This window comes from Strix uralensis, chromosome 2 (genome assembly GCF_047716275.1).
Source record: "Strix uralensis isolate ZFMK-TIS-50842 chromosome 2, bStrUra1, whole genome shotgun sequence".
NCBI classification, from domain to species: Eukaryota; Metazoa; Chordata; class Aves; order Strigiformes; family Strigidae; genus Strix; species Strix uralensis.
The window spans coordinates 2,453,754-2,481,086 of record NC_133973.1 but is presented as its reverse complement, the minus strand read 5'-3'; the positions used below and the strand labels follow the sequence as shown (position 1 = coordinate 2,481,086).

The 27,333-nt window shown below is 39.5% G+C and overlaps 1 protein-coding gene across 12 annotated transcripts in view; it reads left to right on the top strand.

Annotated features, from left to right (window-relative positions):
* The window catches only part of ZBTB20 (zinc finger and BTB domain containing 20), a 492,314-nt gene that overhangs the window by 241,180 nt on the left and 223,801 nt on the right, over positions 1 to 27,333 (top strand). For 11 of the 12 annotated variants that reach the window (XM_074852854.1, XM_074852881.1, XM_074852914.1 and 8 more), the window contains one exon: positions 13,647 to 13,710. The exons of the other annotated variant lie outside the window; for it this stretch is intronic. The gene's annotated coding sequence lies outside the window, so the exon portion shown is untranslated. The remainder of the gene's footprint in view (positions 1 to 13,646; positions 13,711 to 27,333) is intronic. 12 annotated transcript variants of the gene reach the window in all.

The following is a 27,333-nucleotide window of genomic DNA, read 5'->3' as shown; positions in this document are numbered from 1 at the left end:
ATTAAGCTACTAGTTAATATACTTATTATTTGGATTTCAGGGGAGATTTTTTTTAGACTTGAGTATAGTTTTCTACTCCTGTATAATGCCAAGATACGTTGTTTGGCCATATTTGAAGTTTGGCAGGATTTCAAAATGATTATGAATAAGACTGTCTTTTTCACCTGCCCTTTATACCCAGTGGGTTCTTTGTATCTTTGTTCTTTAGCCTACATATCCAGTAGTTTTTGACTTAGGGATTCCTGCTCCTTTCAGAAGAGTCCAGAGGTCGTGTACTGAATCAGCACTTCATTTTCACTGTCTTATGAGCAACTGGGAAGCCAAAATATAGCTTCTGCAATGAGGGACACAGAAAGAAATCCTCAGAGACTTTGTTGCTTAGCTTTGCACTTATCTTGTGGAACCTCCTCCTCCAACACCCCTTTGAGATGGTAGGATGTGAGCGAATCAAGTATGGAATTAGGATTGTCCAGTGGGCAGATGCTGCAATCTGTTTACATAACTGGCCTAATGTAGGCTTTATCGTATTATGGCACCATAGAGACCTTAGTGTCACAGGCTTCAGTTCTTGTCATCTCCTTGCCAGTTCTAATAGACTTAACAGAAGCCTTAACCTTTCTTCTTGCTAGCTAGACAAGACCTAGCTCCAGTCTAAGTAACAGGACAGAATACCTGCAACTCTCTCTGGTGATACGTGGAAGTGTGACATGCTGGTTTTTCCTCATATGAAGGTTAATACCCCCGTATATCTTCTGGTAATTTGGGAAAATGCTGTTTATTCTTAAAATTTGGTCTTAAAATTGCCAGAGTGACCTGGATCTGGAGTCTCACCTTGTTCCTTCCCTGTAGGGGCTGGTCTCCTGAACTGGCACGGGGTGACTTAACTCTGGCCTTTGTAATGACTAGCCTGAGGGAAACTGCTAGTAGTACCAAGAGGGAATCAGTCTACAGACGAGATGGCAGTGATTTCACAACTGTGCCAAGTAAGCTTACGCAGAAAAAACTCCAGGCAAAATAACAGCAAAAATTGCTACTGCCCGCAAAGCTACGGCAGCAGAGTAACGTAAAGGAAACTAATTGTATACAAGCCTCTTGACTCAGCAGCTCGCTGAGTAGTAAACCTTCCTAAAGCCAGCAAGGCATATTCATGTAATTGTTTATGATTTTTCTTTGTGCATGTGTCTTCGTTTATATTGTGTATACCGCATATGTTTATATTTATACAAATCTTACTGTTGAACAGAAGCCTACTGTAAGTATGCATATTCTTGGGTATGCCCGTATGGGTGTTTATATATGTCTGTATATTTGTGTGCATGCACGTGTGTATATGTATATATGTCTGTGTGTATGAGAAACAGATGCACTGTAGGCAGATAAGGCAGATAAATATAGATTCAAATAGAAGCATAAGCCTATAAATATAGACACTATATAGAGTGAAAGCAAGCAGATCAGCACAGTTTCATTATTACTTGCATTCTGTATAATAAAAGAGTAGCTGACACTGAAATGACTGAGGGGATGACACTGTTGGCTCTCAGCAAATGTAGTAGAAAGGTAAGAAAACTTTGTTCCAATATGAGCAGCAATTATGACAGAAGATTTACTATCTCTAACCGTTTGCTTAATACAAGTCATTGTATAGTTTCTTCTGGGGTTGAAGTCAGAGGATGGAAACAAAGCATAACATCTGTAACTTTACCTTAAAATTTAAGTAAATAAAATAAAAATCCCAACCCACAGTCTGAGAAAGTGCAACCTCTGGTTTCTATTTTAAAATAAGCCTCACGCACTGTGTTGTCAACTTTCTGCTTCTGCTGTACAACGGGTTTTCTTTGCTTCAGGTCCCACAGTCTCTCCAAATGAAGTTGGGTGGCTAAATATTGGGAAGAACATTTACGTTCATGACAAAATTAGCTTTCAGAAATAATATTGTGAGTGTGCGTGTATATGTGTATCTTAGCCTTCTGTTTGCATATCTCAGATGCCTGTTTTAACAGTCAGCTTTCTCTCTGTTGTGGCAATATAGCTTTGGCTAATCCATAGCTGTAATATAGGTATTTACAGTCAAAAAGGTCCTAATCTTACTAGATATAAAGAAAGCATTGCAGCTATTCGGGGAGGGGGGGGGGGGTGCTGAAAAATCAAATTTTCCTTACTCTGTAACATTTTGATGAGGGTGTTCAGATAAATTAAGATTGCTGAAAAATGCCAGAAAACTGTCAATACTCTGTTTTATATTTTTTTGTATAGTGCAGGTGTTATTGAGGTGTTTACAGCAAGAGGCTAGCAACTGAGAGTTTGGCATTCTCTTTCCGGCTTGGCCACTCACTTAGAGTGAGATCTTGCACACATTGTTTAAAATCCATGTACTTATTTCCCTGTTTGTGAGTAGATTTGATAATAATTATGTCACAGAGTTGGGTAATTGAGTAATACCTTGTTTTGTTAATAGGTCTCATGATTTCATTGGAACTGCTCATGGAGCGAGGTGTTCAATAAGAGTATCTCTTTTTACCAAGTACTCTGACAGTCTTGAGAAAAAATGAAGAAATAACAGTAGAAAATACTCTTGCTGATGTTCTGTATTGCGTTGCAAACAATTCACTTATTTTTAATTTACTTAATTGTTTTCAAAATATGTCATTAGCTGTTGAGTATTGTCAAGTTTCTGTGTTCCAAGGAACTCACAGCAAAGCAGAAGAAAGGTAAACACCACATACTCAGACCAACACTACTCGATATGACAAAATGTAACCAACGACGGAACATTAACATGTCAAGTAGTGAAAGCTTTGCTGTTGGTATTCAGCTCATGTAATGCTAGTTTTCTTAGTCTGAGCTAATTTTCCTATGCAGATAAAAAGAGAGGCAGCTCAGAACATCTGGATTCTGCCTCTGAACTCGTTACGTGGTTTGGTACAAGCCATTTTTTACTCTGCTTTCTTATTTTGATACCTGAAAATAAGCTCTTCCAGGTATATTTTAGCATGTTATTTGGGTTAGACCCCAATTACCCCAATTTCCAATCATCTAGGTGCTTTCTAAAAATTTGATATTTGACTCACATGAAGTACCCTGTGAAGGTGCTTATTTTTATCTATTGAGATACCTGAATTAAACACAACGAGGAGTCTGAGGTCGTATGGATATGAACAATGAGACACTGGGGGAATCTCTAACTGATGTAGGTGGTGTTGGCACTTTCTCTTGTCCTGAAACTAGTGGAGAAGTTTTATGAAACTGGGACCTGCAGGCTTTGTTCAGGTGGTGCTGCTCGTGGTGGCTGTGGCGGTGGCAGCAGCACCCGCCACTGGGCTGGAGGATGAGCACGCTCTGGGCACAGCTCTCACGTGCCTTGTGCGACCACCTTGCCCGTACCTTGCCCTCTGCAGTTTGGGGACTCAGATGTGTGAGCTCTCTTGTCTGAAATTCCCTAAGTTACTCAGACTCCTGCAGGATGAAACCCGTGTAGTGTAAGAGTGATATTTGAGAGGTACAAAGTGAATGAATATGATAAATTACAGTACTTCAAAAATTAACTGACCTATCCAGTAAATTCTTCTGAGTCCCTCCTAGTCTCTTCTGAGTCTGCTGCATGTTATAACAGCCACACTTGCTTCAAAATAAGATTTGACTTTTAGGGACCAAAACAAGTATTAAGGTTGTTTGTACAGGGGTTATACCGAGCCCCCAATTACTATAGAGACATGGTCTTTTCAAAATCTCATAGGGAATATCTGGCAGGGAAGTTATGCTACCCCAGAAAGCATTCACTGTGAATTCTGAATTTTGTTTTCTGCTTCCCTGCTCCTTTCTCTCGCTTATTCTGATAAACTTATAATTCCTTACTGGATTAAATTATAACATTACATTGTATTTGCAGTAGGGGAAATATATTTAAAAAAAAAAAAAAAATCTACCCTTGATCTAAAACCTTGCATGTGTTGATTTCAGTCTGGATCAGATCATTGCAGCTGAGTTAGTCCTGAAGACTGAAGTTTATTGTGGAAACACTGACATAACCTTTATTCTTTTGGTTCTGGCAGACGTGGCAAAAATATCCAGAGATCTTTTTTTCTGACTCTCAGTTCTTTGCTAGTCTCCTTGGACTTTACTTTCTGAGTCTTTGCCAATTTTACTGCCATTCATTTTGACTAAAAGCGTCTTGGAAATACGTCAGTCTGTAGGAACGGTTAGGAAATAACACCATTACACATGTTTAATAGGTTGGTTGAGAGGTGGGGAAAGTTTGGTAATTTCTGCTGTGTCATGGTCATTCCAAAAGAGTGGAGTCCAAAAGGTCCATGTGAAAGAGCAGTTGGTAGGAGAAAAATAAAGGTATATTGCCAAGAAAAGCTTATTTGTTGTGAGTTACTTTCATTGCAAGGAAAGTAATGTTGCAGAAGGTCTGCAAAAGGTTTATTGATTCTTTAACTAGCAAGAAGAGTTGGCAAGCATCTCTAATGTATTTATTTTTTTTTCTCTATCATTTTAATATTTTTTTATTATTCATTTTGCCATTAAAAGCCCATGGCAACCTAGCACTGTGCTTATCTCCTCCTACAGTCATTAAAAAGACAGAAGCTGTATTGAGAAACATTAAGCTTACATGCAAAATCATGAAATCCTAGAGTAATATCTTGTTTATAACCTTAGTCTCTCCCTTATGATAAAGTCTTTACTGAGAAGCCACATTGTTTTTCTGCAAATACAGAGCTATAGAATCTTTGATACATGCAAATGGTATCTACTACTAATGTGTTTCACTAATCAAAAAAAGCAAAACCAACCCTAACCAGCTGTCTAGCGTAGTGAAAAATAATGCTGCTTTGTAGGTATGTTGTCTTGTAGGGAGAACATATATCAAAGAATTTAAAGACTGTAACATACAGTTACATACAAAAAGGTTTTTTAGCACACACAAAGGTTTTTTAGGATTTTCTGACCTGAGGATGTATCCAAGATGCTCTTCTAAAATATCTGGTAGGATTTTGTAGCTGTATGGACTTTTAAAAACTTCAGTATTTTCATCTCAGTAGAAAATGTTTTCTTGAAACATGAATCCTAGCCACTATTGCCTTTAGAAGTTATGAGTCCATTCATGTTTTAAGTTGTTAATGTTTTTGACATTAATCTCTCTTTTTTCCCCCCTTTCTCTTAAATCTCTGGATGTTCTTTTTTTTTCACATTCCCCATATGCAGATGAACTTTTGTTTTCATGAAATTTCAGATTAAGTAGGCATTAAGAATAGGAAATGTACATAGTGAAGCTTCCAAAATTTTTGAGTGATTGAAGGCAAGTTGACGATAATGGAAACTTTTGCTAGCTCCACTTGATAGCCCTCAAGTAGAAAATACATCAGAACTGAACTCCCTAACTTGTCTCCCCATATATTTAGGGAATTCAGATCTCTGGCTGAACCTGATATGTACAATCCACAGCCAGTTGTTTATAATCTAACATGCAAACTAATGCTTAAATATAAAATAAATATACATTAAATGTACTCTGGACGATGATAAAGCAAGCACAGCAGCGTTTGAGCTCCTCTCACTGATATTCAAGCTTGGTTTCCTTTAGCTGGTATTTCTTTAGTTTCTCTCTCTCTCTTTCTCTTTTAGATAACATCCCGTAAGATTAATGTACTTTCAGCTTCTACAACGCATCCCATAAGACGAGGGCATACTAAACATCCAGACTAAGTGTGTAAATGGTGCTGAAAAATACATTCCTCTTCACATGCATCTATTCAGAAGAGAATTTTGTGAGAAGCTGGTCCTATGGTCCAGTCTTCCTGTGACACCTTGCGTAGCGTCACTTGAAGTTTGGTTGTGAAGCATCGTTTCTAGTGACCGCATGGTAGAGTTTGTGTCTTCTGTGTCTCATTTCTTTTCCCCAGCATTCTCCTGCTGAGCAAAGAAAACGTGCCTGAGCACGTGTGTTAATGAGTCCTTAATCCAGATTGCACACCTAGGTTCCCCTTTATGGAGACTTAATCTTTTCTCTTAAGGATCAGTTTCATTTTAAAACAGATCAGAATAGTTAGGCTGTACATGACTTTTTGTGTAAAACTTCTCTGAGTAATTTCAATGCAATTTGAGTTTTGTGCAACAAAATGCATAAGCACATGCAAGACAGTGAGTTACCATTTTCTTTTTCTAACATCCTGACAGAGATCCTGACTGCATGCTGTCTGGTAGTATCATAATTAATGTTACTGGATGTGGATCTGGGGAAAAGGAAAAAATCAGCGGAATAGTCGATAACATTGTGTATCTGTGGAATTTCCTTAAAATAGTGTTTACCTTTCTTATAACATGGGGCTTCTTGTTTGCTTGCTTTGCTAATTTAGGATCTGTAAAAATGCCTGATGCCAGACTTGTAAAGAAAAAGTATGTTGCCCATTACATAGAATCTGAAGAAAACAATATGGGAGAATGTATGTCTTCCAGCAAAGATAATGCAAAAGAAGGTTTGAGAGCATTGGTAGTTGAATTTTATTTTTTTTTTTTGGTTATCAGCATGCTCCATTTCTGATACTAGGCTAGGTGTCTCCCGTGGCTTGTAATAAACCTCCTTTTAGTCTTCAGTCTTTCAGTGTGCTTTAGAAACTATGTTAACATGCTTTAGAATCACATTGACATTATTAGCAAAATCCCCAGCTCAATATGAATAAATAAATGGATGCCCAGCAGTCCAGTGTTGTGCCAGCCTGGTGGTGTTCCCTTGCTTTGTAGGACCTAGTGTCAAGTGGGAGCAGGCAGAATTTGGAAGCCCATGTCTCACCTTGGATGCAAAGGATTCAGCAATATGGTGGGTGTTCACCTGTGGGAACGAGAGGATTTCACCTTACTGACTCAAAATGATTCTCGTTACAGAGCTAGGGGCCTGTCTGTGTCTAAATTGAGGACTCCAGGTGTGTGCTTGTGTACAAGAGAAAACAACGGGGAGATTTTGGCAGGGCTAATGAGTGAGCAAAATAGGTCAAGTGTTCCTTGTTTCCAGTCTCTAATTCCAGTATGCCCATGTCACCCTACCACCTCAAAAAATGCAGGGCTTTGTGTGCACAGTGCCCGTGATTTCAGTGCTCCTACAAGTCTTTAGGTCCTGAAGGAGCAAGTCAAAAGCTGATTTATATTATTACTAAAGAAAGATTCCTCTTAGTAACCTTAATGACCCTCATGGCTGAATATGAGCTTCCTATGCATGTTTATACCTATCAGAAGAAGTGCCACAGTGGCATTAATCTATATTTTTCTGTAGTTTCTAATAGGATTTGGGCATGAGTGTGGGAGGGCAACCTTGCTTTTGGATGGAGGGGTTCGTGGGTTTTATTAAACATCCACTCTTCTAGCAAAGGGGAAAAAAAATGAAAAGGTGGGGAAAAAAGCATGTTTGGTTCAGAAGGGCATAATTCTGTTTCTAAACACTTTGCTTCCCTCTTTCCGTGGTGCCCCCCCTCACTCATACCTTAAATCTGTCTCTCACCCCTCTGCATTTCTTCGTCTGTGTCTCTCAGAGCTCTGAATTCATTGTATGGAGTAGTGTAAATCAATAGTAAATGCTAACCACCCACTCTGTACTCAGTTACGCAATATCACATACCGTGTACACAGAGACAAAAAGGGAAAAAGCGCACACAGGCTTTACATTCAAAAGCTCTTGCATAATTTTGCTTTTCTACAGCCAAAAGGGAAAGAAAAAAAAAAAAAAAAAAAAAGGAAATAACAGATGGGGAGACTTGCAGTTTTTTTCCCTTTTCTCAGACTGTACAGAGGGGAGTTAGTTTAACATCCATGGTCATTTCTAATTGCCCTGTGCTGCAGATAAGCAAGGCAGACTTGCTTGTGCTTTAAAATAAGACTTTTTTCCAGCTTCCATGATGTGGTGCACTTTTCAGGTAATATGAGAAAAACTATTATGAAGTGTTTAAGGCTGAATCGGTTATTTGTTTAGTCTTGATGGAAAAAGGAAAAGAAAAACCTCACTTTAACTACTCGATGCATGTTGCAAAGCGAAAGAGGGACAAGGAGTAAGGGTGGTTGGATTGAATTCTCTGGCATGGTTTTGTACTTTTTTTTTTTTTTAATCCTTTTTCCTTTCTGAAAAGCAAAATATCTCTCAATGTAATATTTATGTAAAAAGCCAGTTATGTAACTCTCGCCTGCCTTTCGCTTTTGTTACCTCTCTGGACTGTACGGCTCTACTGTTTTTCCTCACGACAGATTGTATTAAAACCTGCAAATCCTGATGAAAGGAAAGAACGAGCGGGTGCCCACAGCACAGACTTTAATTTCGAGCCTTTTTAAGGGCTTCGGGCTGGAAGACAATGGATCTATTTAAGATCTGGTTTTGGCTGGAGGAATTCTTATTGAGTATTTTCCTGTCACAGTGCGCTCTGGAACATCCCTGGCTTCTGCACAGTGTTTCTGTCTCTCTCCTCCTCTCTCTTCTCCCCCCGCAAACTTTGGATGTATACAATGAAAGCTTTTTCCCTTTCCTCTCCTGACCTTAACACGAGTGTCAGGTCAGTCTGTGTATAACAGCAGCAAGTGCAGAAGCGCAGTGAAATTTTAAGTTGCGCTGAACTTTGTATGTTTTTATTTAATTTAAGTGATTGATGCACATAGAGACCCAGAGATCCTTTTGATTAGCATTGGTTGGGATATTTTAATTGATTTCTGACAAATGCAAGCAAAAAATGTATAACCCTGCTAAAAGAATAAAAAATGAGGAATTTGAGGGAGTTCAAAATGGGGAAGAAGAGGGTCGATACTAAGAAAAGTTCACACTTTTTGATCATAGGAAGAAATTATTCCTGTACTTATTGCAACCAATTTATTCCTATTTTATCCACTTGAGGATCTGACCTGTTTGTGGTCGTGAGCATTGTGTCGGGGTTTATTTTCTTTTGCCCTTTAGAAATCATTCTTGTCTGCGTGCACATTCTTGGACGGATTCTTCCCTAGTGTAATGCTGCTAATTCTTTTGACATTATGTCAGGAGTCTATTAGGTCAATTATAAAGTTGTAGGGCTTGATTCTCAGTTATTTTAAAGTGTTTTTCTGGCATTGGAAAGGAGTCATAAAATGAGCCTGAGTGTGAATTATGCCCACTTCAGGCATAATAGAAAGAATAGTTAAAGCTGAAATATTTCAGCAGTGATCCCTGAGACAAGCTTTAAATGAAATAGGGTTTTGTGAAAACAGGAATATTTTAAGCTCTATAGTATATTAAGTATTATAAGCTGTATATTTCACCAAATTACTGGGGAGTACCTATATATTCAAAAGTGCATTCGAACACCTGGATTCCCTGCCTGATTCTGAAACCAGCCCTTGCTTTGGCTCTGGGCAACAAAAACTTCTGCCTCCATTTCTGTCTCGGTACAGAATCTCTTAGGGATTATAGCAGTAGATACTTGGTTTGTTGTGCCCTACAGAAATATCCTAAAGCTGGTTTATTAATGTCTGTGAAGTGGGTTTAAATGCACAGGGAGAAGGTGTTGAAATTATTTGGAGAGGTTAAAAAATCATTTAAACTTCAGGCCAGCATTGCCACAAAGACCAAATTGTGGGCACCAACCGTATATAAATGTTAGCTGGAAATCAGAGAGGACCCTAGTCAGCAGAGGATCAAATTCTGGAAGACTATCCTGTAGAAATTATAGGGCCTGGAAATATGTAGTTGTAAGATAGGGTTGAATCAACATATCAGTAGCAGTTTATGACGTGGTTGAATGCAGTGGAGGAGAGTGACCTCCTTAAGATCCCTTATCCTGGTGTCCCTAATAGCTCTCAACCCTTTATAAAATGCTTGGAAGATGTAGACTGTGTAGCTTTACAGAGAGCATGATAAATAACGATTCCAGTGTTTAACTTAATCAAAAGAGTGTTCATATGTATTTGACTGAAAATTACTTTCTGCCCATCGTCTCAGTTTCAGTCTCTAAGGTTTTTTTGTCTGCAGTAATTACAATGGAAGACTTCTTTGGAATAGGTGTACAAAACCTGATAACTTTCAACAGTGGACAAGCAAATTTCCCTCTTAAAGGCATCTGCATGCTTTTCAGTTACTGCGAAGTTTCTTCACATGTCACTAGGTTGTCTCTAACTTCCTGAGTCTTCAGTCCCCAGCTTTGCTTTGTATGCTTAGGTGGACTTGTAACAAGGCACTAACCTTCCTTAATGGTCAAACACACATTTAATTATTTTCTGAGTATTTACTAATTAAACAAGAAGAAAAACCTTGGAAATGCCTGCTGCTAAAAGTCTGGGTATATATACGCAGTTGAACAGCGACCAGAATGATGGAATTTTGTGTTTTCTGCAGAATGGAAATCTAATTTTAATTTATGGAGGAGAGGGTGATTTGACTTGACCAGATGCTAGACATGCAACCTGTGAAACTTCTGTCTTCCTAAATTCATAGGCAAAATAGGCAAAAGGGATGGTTTGAACAGTGTCTGAAATGAGATGTTAATATTCATTTTTAATGAATAAGTCTTCATTTCACAACTTAAAAAGACTCTGGTATTTTATTTTTAAACATAAGCTGTTTGAGTCCTGCCACTATGAAGATCTGTGCCTTAGTTTTGTTAAATTCAATTTTGTTATTTTAGAGGAAAAGTTAAATATGAACCCTAAAGGTTTAAAAATAACAACAAAAATTAAAAGAGCTCTACATTAATTTTTATTGTTAAGTTTCATTATTTTTCTTCCCTGACACATGCTTGGGGTTGGGTATATTTGAAAAATAGCTAGCTAGTATGATTTTGCTATATCCAGCAATGTGATGAATTAGCTACAGTAGTCTTTTTTTATCTAGTAATTATTCTGCAAGGTTTCCTCCCTCCCTTCCTCAGAACAGTGTTTTTGGCAACTCAGACACTTTGGTTTAAGTTTCTGACAATTTTGTGTCCTTCACAATCTGTAATTCATTGCTAGTGCCTTCAATAGTTTCACAGGTCTTTTTGACTTACAGAAGTCCCTAAGAAACGAAGAAGCAATATTTTTAGAGTAGTTGTAACAAAAGTATCAGTCCTAGTCACACTGAATGTTCCTGCACTCCTCCTTTTTAAAATTATTATCTTACACATTCACAGCAAACGAAGCAGAGGGTTCATTTCTCACATCCAAAAATCTGTATATTCTTGTCTTTGTTGTTAAGCCCGATGTATGCGGGTGGGCCATGACACCCGCAGGGAAGGACCGCTGAAGTCCAGCGGTGTAGGGATGGGCACAGCGCTTAGAGCAGGGTCGACATCTTGCTCTTTCTTCTGTACAGTGGTTAATATTTTACTGTCGTCACTAAATGAAGAGGGCTCTGTTTGGGGACTGAGTGTGCACATCAGTGTCAGCCCGCGAGAGGATGTACCGTGCGGTCTGTCGTATCCACTTTGGGCAAGGAGCACATCCTCATTTGCTCGTGGGCATCTGGTCTCATCGCTGCCAACTAGGGAATGCTGGTGGCTGGGGTGGGAAGGATGGGTAGGCTCTCTTCACCTTATTGATGCGGAGGCTTAAAACAACACTTGAGGATGTGACCTTTACACCTGTAGTAAAAGAGAGCGGGGAACTAGACTTGATAATCTGGCAAGCGTGCGTCAGGGTAAAATCTTGGAAGAAAACTAACTGTAAACAGCTCAGTTTCTGTGGGGACTCAATTTGGGGTATTATTTCATAATTTTGACTGAAGAAACCTCTGACTTATTTGGCTTTTAGGACACATGTTGAAACTCACCCCTTTAGGGAAGTTCTTGCAGAGACAAGATACAAGGAGAGTTCATCTGTGTAAGCAGCAAAGAGGATTGTTCGTTCCCGAGTTTTTTGCTGATTTATTTGTGACTTGTTGCAGCAGAATAGATGGACTCACTGCTTTGACTGTGCTGTGAACTAGAGAAAAACACACTCAGTTGATAATGTTTTAAATCAAAATGAATAATAATGCTCTTCATGGAAAGACTGTGGAAAGGTATTAACAGAGAACAGTGCAGAAAACACCTGAAACCATCTTTGCCCATAGTTTTCACTACATATATTTCTTAAACTATTTTTCTGCTTACAGTTTTTATTAAGTATACTGGTTGCCTTAGGCCCCTTACGTGACTTTAAAAAGAAAAAGACAAACTTTCAATCTTGTCTTCTGGGATCCATCTAAATACACATTTCTGATTAAAAAGTGTCAGTCACCACTGAGGCTAGAAATGGTCTGTTCTGCTTTGAGGAAGAGAGAGGGAGATCCATAATGGTTGCTCAGGCTGTCGCGTTTCTGAGAATCAGCTGTTTTTTCTTTATACTGCAAAGATTAAACAAAGAATGTTAAACATTTCCCAATTTAGCATTTATAATGGAAAGCGGCTGTAGGGCCACAGCTCGCTGCTGCAAGGGCAGGCGTTCATATTAGGAGTCACTTAAAAAGGCTTTTATTTTCTTTGAAGGCCTATCCATTCCTTTCCCAGACTGGCTGCTGTGCTTTGCAGTCAGGTGGAGGCAGCTTTAAGTTTTGACTTTCATTTAAGTAGGAGCTAATTTACTTTTGGAAATGAAAGTTAAAGCAGCTCAGCCATCTGCAAAGTGAAGAAGGAGGCAGTGGGTTTCTTTAACTTTTCAAATCTCTACGATTCTATTTTGCACCAACAGGCAACCAAAAATTACCTTCCTCATCTCCTATTAGTAATAATATGTAGTATTAATGATCTAATGTCTTAGCTTCAACTCTTCATCTCGGTTTCTAAAAGATACCTGTTGGCTGTGTTCAGTCGCCTTTATACTTGCATCCAGCTCAGGAGCTTTGAAGTAAAAAGTTGTCGTCTTGAGTGCAGCAGAACCACATTTGTTTGACCTACTGGCAGCACAGCATTTCATTAGTGATTCCGTGGAGCACTGTGACTTTCTGTTCCTCATAGTGAAGGCAAAGAATGCTTAAGAGTGACTGGTAAATGAAAAAAAAAAAAAAAAAAAAAAAGCTGGGGAGAGGGGCAGCATTTTGATGTCCTGGTGTTAGATATGCTTTTACTGTGGTTGTTTATCAACATTTCTTAGTTTTTAGTTTTACTTGAAGAGTCCGTAATGGAAAAAAATACATTGTTCAAACTTTCTTAGTTGAAGCTGAGGCGAGTTTTCAGTTTTATGCAAATATATATTTTATTTCCTATCAGAGTGAAATAAGTGTTAATACAGTTAGGTTTTTAACAGATCAGCTAAAAATGTCCTTCGCCTGCCTCTCCACTGGCTAGTTTTCAGAAATTCAGTAGTTCTCTCTCATCACGTGGGGACAAGTCTAAACATCTTATATAATTAAAACATTTTCAGAAAAAAAAAATATTTCTGGTTTCTTGTATAAATTGTAAGCACTATAAAGAAATCAGCTATCCATTTTCTGCCTTCTCCAGCCTGCCTGCAAGTAGGTTTTGTCTAAACAAAATAGCCTTGCACTCAGAGCTCACAAACTTTTGTGTGTTACTTAGATATCTACGTGAGTAATTTTATTGGCCTCCTACAGTAGCTTAAATATGTTTGTAAATGTTTGCCCACCTTTTTGTTTCTTAAGGGAAGCTCTTTACAATTATTTTTTTTTAATAAGTCAAAGTTTGATTTAAAAAAATATTTCAATCTTCTTGTGATTACATTTCTTACAGAATGTTGGAATTTTTGGACTGTGCATCTGTTTAGGCACGTGGAGAAAGACAAGACTGAGATCATGTAAGTCATGAAACCGAGAGTGAATAATCCATACTTTGTTCTCTCACCATTTTTATAATTTATATCCAGATGCAAGTAATAAACCAAAAAGGGAAAAAAAAAAATCTAGTTAGATTTTATTTTTAAAGTGATTAATGAAAAGCAAAGTTCAAATGAGGCCACAAATCCTGGTGGTGCACAATGGGTTGATTTATTTTGTAAATAGACCATGGATAATTAACCATAAAACAAAACTTTTTTTTTTTTTTTTTTTTTGGAAACTTGCATAATGACACTGGTTTCTTTTAGTTGCTGTGAGTTGCACAGAGGGATAACGACTTATTCACAACTGGTTGCAACTGGTTACAGCCAAGAAAAGAAACATCCCCGAGCAGCTAGAGGAAAAAGGCAGTTAAACCCCTGCTACACTTGCAGTTTTATAGTAAGGCATTTACTGATGGCTACAGAACGTGCAAAGCTACTCTTACACGATAACAGCAAGAGAGTAGATATGTACATACCCTGATGATGCTTGCCATGTTATCCCATGCTTTGGCTTAAAACCCATAAGCAAAAGACAGCCCCTGCAGCTGGCCTTGTAGTTCACAATTTTGTATTGACTTCTGAACAGCATTAGTTTATGCTGTGTTACAAGCTTCCATGATGCCTGTCTCTTACTACTCTGGCACTGGGGGAAGAGTCCTCTGGATAGTCAAAATAGTCTGACTTGCTGCCAAGTCCTCTTGTGAGCCAGAGAGTGATGGTAGTTTTTCAGATATGTGATATGAGAAAACTGCCTGCCCGACGTCCCCCAAATTTGTCTCTTCATATTCCACAGTCATCTGTGGAAGGGATCTCTGATGCCCAAGAAGGAGAAGGTCCAATTTGTTGTGAAAGTACATTCACTACTAATTAAAACTACCAGCTGGGATTACAGCCCTGGAGACTGTAAATAAACTAGAGCATGAGATGTTCAGATGACAATATGGCCACTTCTGTGGTGGTTTGTATTAGTTGCCTGTCCTCAAATTTGCTCATCTCATGCCAGCTTATTAGAGTGAAGAGAGGGTTTATGTCGGTAAGAGTCAAGATGCAAGAGGTTGGATTTGCCACACAGACACCATCTATAATGGACACCTCAGCTTGCTCTCACATGCTACGATGTGCCTTAAAATACTTTTGTCCATATATATAAGGTCTGCAGTTCAGACAGAGGTAAAATCTGATCATGCTGTGTTCATGTGAGAGTTGGCTGTTGGTGCAGCTGTGCTGTGTTTCACAGACGGTGACTGTAAGGTACTTGCAGAAAGCCCCCCTTGTTCCAAATGATAGCCTGGGCAGGCAGAGGTAGTGGGTAAAAATGCTTAAAACCAGTATTGTTTTACATGTTTTGAATCGGTTTATCACAACAGTGTTGTAGACTGATGTTTGTAAGGGTTCTCTGTCCTATATTGATTTGTACGCTTGTGGTTTCTTCTTGCAAACTTGAAGCGTGTATTTGTCAGCAATGTACTGCAGAGACTGAGGAGAAGATCGTTCGTGTCAGACTGTCACCTGCTATCTGCATGAGCTTAATGTAGATAACCGGGTACAAGGGTTGTGTGTTTTTAGTCTAGACCCCAGTTGCAAGACAGGGCCTTAGCTCGACACTTTAAACCCATAACTAGAGAACTGCTGAGTTCCCACTGTGTTACTGACACTAGTAACGGCAACACATGGGCTGCCACTTAGAATCTTTTTTTAGGCCAAAGAGTCAAGTTAAAATAGCGCTTAGTTTGAGCAAGAGTCTTCTGTTGTGGGTGGGAGTCATGCTGGGGGCAACATTAGCATTGTACTTTCAAATGACATTGCAGTGAAGGCAAGACCCCAAAAGTAAGTTAACTCTGCAGGGCTCGGTACAGTCTTTGGCTTCTCTTCAGGTCCTGTTGGAGGGGAAGCCAGCCAGGGTCCACTGTGGTAGTGCTAACTGGATGTGTCTGTCCCATGGGGCCTCCCTTGAAACTGGTCTTTGTCAGGCTTTTGCTTTTGGGAAATGTGGCAATGTATGGAATCTGCTACGTACTGTTTATAAGTTAGAACTTGATTTTATTGACTAACTGAATCCTTGTATCTTGCGACAATCTTTTTCTGTGCTCTGCATCATGCCAAAGAAACAGGGGAGTGGTGTTGGCATATCTTTGTATGAATAGGTCTGTCATTAAATATTTGAAATAGAAACATCTGAAATAGATCTTGCCTGAGAAGAACAATGGGGCAACTAGAGAAAGCCAGTTTTCTCCAAATTCGCTTTTAGGGGCTGGAGTTTTGAGCAAACAGAAAAAAGAACAGAGAGCAGGTGTTAGTGCAGGGGCTTAAAAACAACAAACCCTGGGAGGCATGAAGGGAGATGCAAGGAACGGTGAGAGAGGAGAGGGGAGGGATGCTTAGCAGAGGGAGGGTTTTTTTTCATTTGTTTGTTTTAGTAACTAAGACCAGCTAAGGGAGAGGGAAGCTGGTAGCAGATGATTGAGAGTCACTCACTGGGAAGAGGCACTGTGTTTAGGAAACAGAAACTTTTCACCTAATGCGCATCTAAGCCTGAGGATCATTCACTGCTAGCGCTGAGGATGCTGAGGCATTTGGGTATTTTCTGTTTTCTCTGATCTCTAAGTCTTTATTTTCTGAAGAGTGAGGGAGTCAGTCGTCTTCCTCGGGCAGTTAGGCTCTGAAATCTTAGTGCTAGGAAGGGGTTACAGACAGCCTTAGCTGAAGCCACACACAAGATGAAGGAGAGCTCTGTTCAACTCCTTTCAGATCGTGGAAGGTGTCATTACATGGGCCCAGTATGCAGAACACAAATTCAACAGTCTGCTTGGTGTGCAGCAGGAAAAGCTCTGTTAGATGTAATTGTAGTTCAGGCTTTTGAACAAGCCTTTGTATTTCTCTCATATGGTCATAAAGTATTTGTAAAGATATGCAATCCAAACTTCTTTTATATTAGCCACACTATCTCTTCCCAAATACCTCTCCCCAACTCTAATACTTAAAAAACCCCCACAGGTGAGTTAATCCCAACAGTGCTTCCTGAGACTTTCCCCAACCTTGCTTAGTGTAGTGTGGCATCCAATGTAGTAGGTAAGTTCAAGTTCCAGTTAGAAAGTGCTTTTGTGGGGGACTAAGCAGTACAGTTGTTTGAATCCTTGGACTTCTGCTCCAAGCACTGCGTTCAAAAATTCACTTTATAAGAAACAAAAATTATTTGGTTCTTACTAAGATTCTGTCCAGGTTACAAAAAACCCTTCACCAAATGGCATGGGAGAAGGAAATAGCCAGGGGATGGCAATCACTGGGTGCTGTCATGGTTAAAGGCCTAGCTGTACTTCAGCGCTCCTCTGGTCTTCCTAAGTGAATAGTTTCATGTGTTGGCACACTTGCTGCTACCTGATCTAGGTGAAATCCTTGCATTCTTCCTGGTTTAGGCCAGGATTTGTCTCACATCTTCAGTCAAGCTTCACGTGACTTCATGGTATTTTGCATTTGATTCGTTTGGAGATGTATGAGCAGTGATCAAGAGCCTTCTTAGCAGTTGGGGCAAATGCTTAAAGAAAAAGGAATTCTTAGAAGTTAAATGCCTTATTAATTTCAACTGCTCTTCCATTTCTCTACCAGTTAAGTTTAAGGACAGAGCAGAAACAACTAGCATTCCCCTCACTTCTCACTCCAGATTCTTCTGTAGGACTCTCTGTGACTTTCAGTCTGCTGCTTTATCCTGCTCAGAACTGGTTTTGATACTTCCCCAAATGGCAATAGTAATTAAGAGTACTTAACCCAACAAGACGTGTCTTAGTTGTTACATAAATGACTGTCTGAAAAAGCCTCTTACCTTTCATACATTGGTAAGCTCCACTGGTTCTTGGACAAGAACAACATACCAGCTGGATTATTAATAATAATTAGATTGTCACTGATATATTGATAGCATTGCAGAGGTATTACAAGCTTCTGAGGCTCACTAAAGAGTACTGAAGGTCAGGACTAAAAGCACTAAAAAAATACCTAGTGGTATTCTCTTCTTGTGGAAATACTGGTTCATTACAAAAAAATAGAATACTTCTAGGATTCTTACTTATTTTCATTATTCATATTTCCAGATAAAGCTTTTTAGCATTTGTAAAACAGAAATGCTTTTGTTTCAAACTTTTCTTTCAAAAATATAAGCTATGTTCTAATATAAAATTTAAATCAAAACTGAAAGTAACAATCAAAACAAAATTATTTTGTCAAAACAAAACATTCAATTGATTGAAATGATTTTTTTAATTTTTGTTTCGTGGGCAACTTTGCAATGCAGTGTTTAGTTCAACTGTGAAACTAAAGCAAATTTCAAAGTCTGTAGCAATCCTGTAAAGCAGGAACACTGGGTTGTGTTTGAGCTCTTCTAGGTGGCGCTTAGGGGAGTACTTCACAGAATTCTACTAAATCTCTTTTAAAAAAATCTATTAAATCTGTCATAGTCTATTAAATCGATACAAATTTTAAAATGTGTGAGGACCCTTAGACTATGCTGAGGTTTTCTTGTTATATTGGGACTTTCTATCTCTGTAACAGTTAATCAGAATCTGTCTCTGCAACTATATGTAGTTCTCCCCTGGAAATATATTCTGGGTTTCTGCTCAGGAAATTGGGAAGCCTTTGATACCATTTCAGCTCCACTGGCTTCCTTCTCTGTGGGCTGGTTATGGACCAAACCTTTCAAATCCTGGGTGCCTATCTTCGTGCAATTTCTGGCAAAGTAATCAAACAGCTGAATGTAATGATAGTCTTAACGTAAAGCCTATACAGTTAATATCCGTGTGTTCACTTCCATTTGTTGCTTCTTGCATTTGATCTACAAGGGACCTTCCCTTAGTGGGGCGCTTTCAAGTTATTGCTTTGAGTCTTTCCTTGACCCGTATAATACCCAAAGCATTCTCTCATTTTTTTTTCCCTAATGTATTGTAGGTTTTTTCCTCTCCATTCTCATGTAGAACCTATATACTTAAATAGTAAAGTTCTGGCAGCGGTCTTGTCCAAGGCCCACAGTATGATATATGCCTTGGAAGCATATTACTTTAGATTATGGTTTGGGCTATGTTTAAATTCTTCGGGATTTGCCTAAATCTGTCTCAGTGGGGGGAGCACCCTACAAAAGAAAAACATGAGTTTAAGGGCAGTGTCTTTGACAAGTAGGGCAAGGGTGAAGATTAAAAGCAAAGAACACAGGTAAGGATTGCCCTATTGCTGGAAAATGTAACGCATCTGACCTTGCCTCAACAGGGTAATGTTTCTTATTTTTTGAACAGGGACTGAGATACTAACCTGCTCATGTGATGGTTTGGTTATTGAGATCTGGCTTCCTTAAATTTGGCTAGAAAAAACAACGTCGTATTCCTTAAGAATATCAGCACTGCGACCTTCGTAACTTAGGGGTAGAGCAGTCAATGTCCAGTTATCCATTCAGGGGAGGTTGTGGCTCTGCAAACTTTGGAATTCTCACTCCAGTCAGAGGTAAACACAAGATGACAAAGTAATACGAATTGAAAAGCTTTGCCATTCATTAGGCTACCTAACCTTTTGTTTCTGTTTTTCAAACCTGCACTGGGGTATTTTGTGGTACAGAAAAGCTGCTTTTAAATAAATATGTATTTGGACAACAGTGTAGTTGGTTCAGTATTTCTCAGTTACAGGCCTGTGACAAGACAGGCAGTAAGATGCTTTGTCCAACAGCTGTCTCCTGCATTCATCAGAATTTTTTTGCGTGACTAAGCATGTAACCTGCTGTATCAGTATAAACTGAATTTGGTCTTAAAAAGGCTTATTTAATCTGAAGAATATATTTTGCGCTGGTCTTGGACATGAAGAGCTGGAATATTGATCTGTTTAGGCCTTAAAGAATATAAAAATAAAAGCTCCCCCACCTCAGAGCTCTATAAATAAATAAATAAATAAGTTTATGTTGTGGACACGCTCACAGTATTTCCTGCATGCTAGTGGAGCAGCACACATCAAAAAGATAATAATATAAGCAGTAAAATATCCCAAGCAAACAGAAAGCATCTGTAGATCTTGCCTAGCTGGCTAATATTACTGGGACGGTTGTTTTTAGCTTACTATGCCATTAATGCTTTGCAAATGTATATGTGCATGCTGAGGGTTGGCCAGGAGTTGAACTGTCTTTATAGTGGTTATATTCAATTGCTGCCTTGTGCCTGAATGCCTACAGACGTGTAGGACAGGAAAGGTACTCAAGAAACTATTAGACCATGCAGGATCTGGTCTACCAGCTCTAGTCACAGGAGAATGTAATGTGCTATAAACAGGATGTAAAGAAACATTTATAAAAGTGTTTGGAAAAATCCTGAGATGCAGCTGAAGTGTTTGTTAGCTGGAGTCCCAGGATTGATAGCTTATGTCCCTTTTGTTGTGCTACTGCCTTTAATAAATAGCACATCAAACTCAGAGATACGATTTAACTGGAAAGATTTGTATCGCTAAAAACTTGTCTTAAATGTAAAGAGAAAGCTATTCTGCCTCCCCTTATCATTCAGTACCTTTTCTTTCCCTCACCATTTGTAACAGTCAAATACTGACACATCTCTCTAGGACTTCACTTCTACCTGATACTCATTTGCCAGTCTGTCTTCAGAAAGTCAAGGCCGTTTCTGCAGGGTATAGGAGTGAAGATTCAGGGGTATAGACAGGAGGTATGACTGCATTTCTTGTGGAAAAAAGAAGTAGTTTCCTTGGAACGTGTATCAACCCTGATCTAAATTCTCTCCTTGGCTTTAGCAGGCTGGGGATCAAGTCCATATTGGAAATTCTGTGTTCAAACTGCTGGATGCAGTTAGAACCCGTGACTGATGTTCAAGCTTTTGCAGCCTGTGCTGCCCTCAGCCCCGAATCAGCACTGGCAGTACAGCTGCTCTGACCACGAATACAGAAATCAGAAAACTTCTGATGTTAACTTGATATTAAGCGTTACTTGAAGGAATCCTCTCTTGGAGTATGAGTTCTGGGAACCCCGAGATTTCCTGATCTGCTCTTTTATCTTTCCTTACCATCTCGAGAGGTAAATGGACCATTTTGCTGGAAAATTGAGATTGTAAGCATTGATCCGAAGGGGTTCCTAATAGGAGGTTATTGGCAATAGAGGTGATAGAGCCCTACTAAGAAGGCAGGCCTCCTTTCAAGAGTCAAAGGTCTTCAGGTCAAGAAGACAGAGACTTTCCCAGAAGTTAATTTTGCATCAGTATGTCATGGATGGTAGTGCTTCCAAAAGTATTATCTTTCACAGGTCCCATCTGATGTCACTAAAGATCCTACTGCACGTAGCATTGCTTCCAGTGATAGTTCCTGGGCAAGGGGGACAAGTTTATCCCACCATGGCTCCCACAAAGCCATTAGCAGGACACCAGACCTAGAATTGGCTCATCCTGTCTCTGCTGTGAATTCAGGTTAATTTTGGATTCCCTTTTCAGATTTAACTGTTTAGTAGTGCTGCAGAGTGAGCTTCAGAAATTGCTGATTTCTCTCTCAGGGATGACAAATTTCACAGTATATTATTTAATTCCTATTTCTATAGCAGTTTGTAAAGCATCTGCACTTACTATTTTCTAATACTCAGTGAGAAATAAATTTGGGAATAGGGTGCTTCAGTAAGGAGCCTGTTGCAGAAGTCCTTTGATCATTACACTGTATAAGAATTCAGGATTATTATGATTGAAAGTTCTGATATAAATATGAGATTGCTGTATTTATGGGAAAATCTTGATATGATCTTGCTGTTATGTGGGGCATTTAAGAGATCCTCAAATATCTTTAAAGATGAAACAATGGGAAACTGCTTACCTCATGACATAATAAGGCAAAACAAGGTCATGAAAAAAGTCATGGTTGCAACTCCAGCAACAGAGCTGAATGAATTATTTACAACAAATAATTTAGTTGCCAAATACAGCTTTTCTTGTCCCATCAAATATCCACAACTGATCAGTCTCTTTGATTCAAGAATCGTTGGAATTTATTTGATGACTACCTTCAAAACTTAGATTCTGTGGACTCTCTGTAAATGGAGGTGAAAGAGGGATGGCTGTGGTTTTAATGCTATTTGCAAAAGCCTATTCTGTAATTTTCCTCTCTGGCATCCATCTTGTAAATTTGCATTACATGATTCCAGGCATTTAGAAGTCAATAGTTTTGATGAAAGAGGGTAACAAGTTTAGTGTTCATACAACAAGACTTAATGTTTAGCAGATAGGAGGCTTCACACAGGTTTCTGAATTCTCACACATCCTTCATGTTACATTTATTTTATTAATCCTCCGTAAAACACGAGGAACAAAAAAGGATAAAAGAGGTCCTGATGCTGCATGGGTGAAGTGGGGAACGGGGTGTGATTATTTCATGAATGCACTGATTCAGAAGATCAGCGTGAAGCTAGATGCTTCTGTTCACTGCACACAAGGGCAGAAACATGTCCGAAGTTGTTGTTGATAGCGCAGCATTCATAAAAGGAGCATGGCATTCACTCTCCAGCCACCAGAGAGTAAAGGAAAGACAGAGCGCCGCGGACATCTGTTATTGTGTATGCTTACCTACCCCTGTTCCTGGAGGTTTTGAAGTAGGATTTGAAAAGTGCATATGACAGTCATTGTTTCTGACCATACTTTACAACGTCCTACTGACTTTAAAGAGCCAAAAAAACTTGGACCTTGGTAATTTAGGCAGCGATATACACAGGGCACTCTTAGTGAAAGGGCTGGGAACAAAACTTAGTTCCTTGTTTCCTGCCTATTATTTAGTACATATCTGATTTGAAATCTGTTTTCTCCATACCCTCGCGTGCATATTCCTTGGCACGTGTGCTTGTTGCCATTATGGGGCAGATCCCATAGATTTTCTGCGTCATTAGTAGAGAGAGCCAGTCATTAAAAAAAAAAAAAAGCTCATTTGCCTGAGCCGTTAAGATTTTTTCTCACAGTTCTGCCTGTGGCGCCTGTCACTAGCAGTCAAATAAGGACAATTTTACCATTCTCTCCTGCTGCTCTAATTTTTTTTTTCAGTGCCAGTACATGTATTTGTTATTCTTTATAACTCCCTTTGAAGTTGGGAATCCAAGGGGAATCTAAAACCGACCAGATGTTTCTGCTGCTGGAGACACAGAAGACAGCAAGGATTAAGTTTAACTGAAACTTAGTTCTCTACAAAACCCATTACAGTGAGAATTCTTCCTCAGATAGTTTTATTTATTATTTATATTTGCACTTGCCATCCCGGGTAGGTGATACCTCAAGTCGTCTTGCCCGGGAGGAAAATGGATGATTTATCCAAGTAAATAGTGTATCAGCAGCTGCTTGCGTTGATTTCCCTTATGGGGTTTCAGTTCCATTACACTGCATATTTCCCACCCACACTCTTTATACAGCATTTCATGTTGAAGAAAATCATTCCCATCTCTGTAACTTCAGAGGGACAGATACGTGGAACCATCCAGAGGGAGGGCAGTGCAACTCGTGCGTGCGTGCGGAGGGGTGACATGCTTGGGAAGGTACTGGCCAGAAAGCAGTACGAGGTTTTAACAGCTCCTGTCACAGTTGGAAGATGAGAGGAATGAGTAGAAGCTGGCATGGGAGACTGGCTGTGGGAAGGAACGTGTTAACCTCCTAGAAGTGGGGGCAGAAGTCTCTCAGGTGGGAAAGGACAGGAAGAAATGGTATTACTGACTTCTGAGTTCAAGTTAGATGCTTTTGAAGATGCAAGACAAGAAAAAAGAAAGAAAGTTTTAAAATAGTCTGTGATAAGAAACACATTAGGTAGTCCTGTGAGGTGTCCACGTCCAAATTGGGCGATGGCCGATCCTGCTTGCCTGCTCTGCAGTCATGGCCACAAGAGAAAATAGCACACGGTCAGACCTCACAGGGGTTCAAATGGGAAGGCAACAAACAGAACAAGGCCTTGGTCTCTCTCTACCTTAGGCATGGCTTAAGCTAAAGTTTGGATCCACTTGCAGATTTTAAACACCCCATATTTCTGGAGTAGTTGTTGCCAAGTTGTCTCTTCTAAGTCTATGGGACTGTCTGACCCTATGCCTGTCTGTCACACCTGTACGTAGCTGTTGAGCGTGACCATCACTTTCAGCCAAGTTGGAAAGAACTGAAAAGATAGTTCATTTTTCACAAAACGGGTATCTAAGGAGAGGAGAAAAACTCAAATTAGTGCCCCTGCTGAGGGAAAGACAAACAACTTATCAGCTAAGCATGTTCAGCCTCCGGAGGACAGCTGGCTGGCCGGTACAGGCTTTGCTCCAGAAGAGCCACAGCACATGCTGTCTTTTGCTCACCAAGAATTTTATCTTTCTTGTGGGAGAAGAGACCTGTGATAATTGTACTTGTATTGTGTAGCGCCCGCAGCCTCTGATCACAAACCTCTAGGAAGACAGACTTTATCGGTAGTTGTTTCATGTCTGAGCTGTTTTGTTTTCTTTAAAGTCCAGCCCGCTTTCTCATTGGTAAGTCAAGGTACATCTCTGGCTGATAGTGTTTTTCCTCTCTGCTGTGTGGCTACAGCAGCTTTTCTCTGATTTTTCTCTGTGTGGAGTCACTTTATTGTTTCAGACCAAATCTCACTGTTTCTCAACTCTCGATGTCACAGCCACCATAATTGAGAAATAGTATCGGGCTCTGCCTAAGTTACTCTTTAATTGGCCAGATGGATCGCTAACGCCTTCACTGAGGCACTGTCCTCCATCATTAGCTGTTGGAGTTGCCTCCTAATATTGCAAGGCCCTGCACACCGCTCTAATTTGTTTTTAAACAGGAAAATCAAAATCTTGGTAATTATATAGAGACTCCTAATAAACATCAGGTAAAAATGCATGCAGTGTAACGAGCTCTTTTCAGAGCAGCAAAAGGGAGTGGAGAAAATAATGTGCTAGTGCCTACACTTACTTAAAGCTGCTTTTTTGATTTTAAAATATAAAAAGAAATCACGTCCTGGGAACATTGGGTGATTTTGGATGTTCTGTGAGGCTTTGAGGAAAGATAAAAAGAAAATAAAGTAATCGCGTGTTTTTCATTTAATATTTTTAGGACCTGAATTTCCTAGCTTTATATTAAAGGGAGACAGGTTAAAATCACAGAGTTTTGGACCTACGTATTTTCTTCTCTTTATTTTTTTGTTAAGGCATTGAGGCAGATGGTATGAAAAGCATTTATATTGGTCTCTCTGCTGACGGAGCTTAACCTAATAATCCAGGACTTGGAACTGGGTGCTTCGATAAAAACACTTTCTGAGAGATTTTTCCATTCAGAACACCAGGAGAAGTTTTTTAATTGACAACATCAGAAATTAGTATCCTGCCAGGACTACATTTCTTTGCACCTTATTACTCAGAACAAAAGATTAATATATACTCATACCGATCATGAGAGTTTTCAATATTTTTTTCCTAAATTAAACCAAAGACAAAGTGAAATGGTTTACCACAGGATTGTGAGAGTGAAAACAGGGGGAAAGTCCCAGTTCCGTGTCAGTTATTACTTTGTCCTAGTTTAAGCACTTGACTCTCTTCTGGTGATTGCTCCATTTTCTTGTTTTTTATAGTGTGCTAGATACTTTGAAATTTGCAGACTTAGCTCAGTCTTTGAAATGAAGAAATCTCAGTTCTGAAAATGCCAAATTAAACTGTGATTCTGAGTTCCCCTTAATTGTGAGCAACTTCGCATACAGAAAAAGCAGCACTCCAGTGTGGTTCCCCTTCATTCAGCTTCAGTCTGAACTTCATTTCATAACGCAGCTGTAGTGGGGCAAACTGAAAGACCAAAGCCAACATATAAGGTGATCACATGGTTCCCATCTGAAATTTGGAGCTCAGGTCTGTGAGACCCCACCTGCATTCTTAGATTTTTGTATGTGTGTGTTCTTGAGATATTGCATTTGAAATATATACAGGAAAGTAAGCCTAGCTGAGAAGGTTGTAACTTGTAAACATTTTCCTGTGTATGTTTTGATAGAATGGTATGGGGGCGGGAGGCAGGGCTGTGGATTTAAAAAATATTTTTATGCTTTCGTAACACAATCCACAGTCCATTTTAGACTTAGTTCTGATTAAACAAAGATATTCAGATGTGCTGTTGAAGTTAGCAAATAACGAAACAGGTTCCTCAGCAGTGTGACACCAGCACTCCAAAGCACTCTGACCAAGTGGGACAGAATGCACCCTACTTTCTTGGATCAGTTTGTGATTTTTTTTTTTTTTTTTTTTCCCAGCTGCTATACAGTGGCTTTAAAGGTTACTTCTTGTGTCATTTACAGTTGTCTCCTTCCATATAGGGGCACTGCAGGGAAGAGTGTGCAGCGGAAAGGGCCAGTTCTTGCAAGGTGCAAGAACCCAACAGGTGCAAGGACATGGCTTACCTATTGTCTGTAACATACTGTCTTATACAGTCAAACAGGAGTCTCTCTTTTATCTCTTGTAGTCTTGGGGTATTAGAGTATATAGGCAATGAGTCCAAACCAATAGGGAGCCAGAGGGTAGATTGCACATCTGACTGCGAGAGTCATCATCAGGCCAAGTACTCCGTCAGGCCAGTTGGAAAAGCATCTTGTCACTCGGAGATAGGGCTGGATTTATGTTCTGCCCAGCACATTCATATAGAGAAGGAGGATTAGGTAGCCCATAATATAGCTGTTGATACTTTTGAGCACCGAGGGGTTACTGGTCCTTTCTGCTGTGCTCCGGCTAGCAAGTGTGTGAATAGGGTGAGGACTTTGATGCAGCCCCAGTACCCCCAAACCAGCTGAGCTATTCCAGCGAAGTAGCATGGGCCTCTGCGGAGCACATTCTCCACCGATTCACATACATTTATGTTCTGTTGGTCTTGGAAAGCATTATGCCTCCTGTGATCACTTTCTCAAACAATGCTTCTACTTCCCTCATGATTTAACAGCTGCCTTGCAGTTGTGGTTCTTAGATCTACCTTTCTTAGATCTCCACTTTGCCCCATGGCCTCTTTCATCTTCCTTTCCCAGGGCCCGAGACAGATTCCGAGCTTCCTGCCAGCTTGCTGTTGCTTTGTCTCTGCCCTCAGATTGCGGGTGCTGGTGTTCTGACAGTCTACCCAAATCCTTCGTTGCTCGGAAGAAATAATAACTCTCATTCAGCTGCTTTCTTAGCATTTATTGTGACATCCGAAGACAAATGCAAGCTCATCTCTAGAATCATTATTCTCTTTGAAGAACAACGGATTGTCAGGGGAGACATTTTTTTGTGTGGATTCACTTAGAAGTTCTGTCCCCCAGTGTGGTTCTCCAGCTGCCCCTGTCATATCCTCCGTTGTTGTTTATCCAACTTTTAATAATTTCCTTTTCATGCTAGAAAGGGCCACATAATTTTCTCTCTGTGTGTGCATGTATTTGTATCTACTTCATGTTTTTTCATTTCTTTCAATTCATAACATACAAAATATATAAGGAAAAGGCATCCATTTCACTAAATACATGTATTATTTATGCATGTTTTATATATCTTTTGGCCTAAATTTCATTAAATGCCTAGGGATTTTGTGCGACTCCATTTTAAGTCCTCTATTACAGTCTTTGAGGTATCTCTTAGTCACCTCACATCAA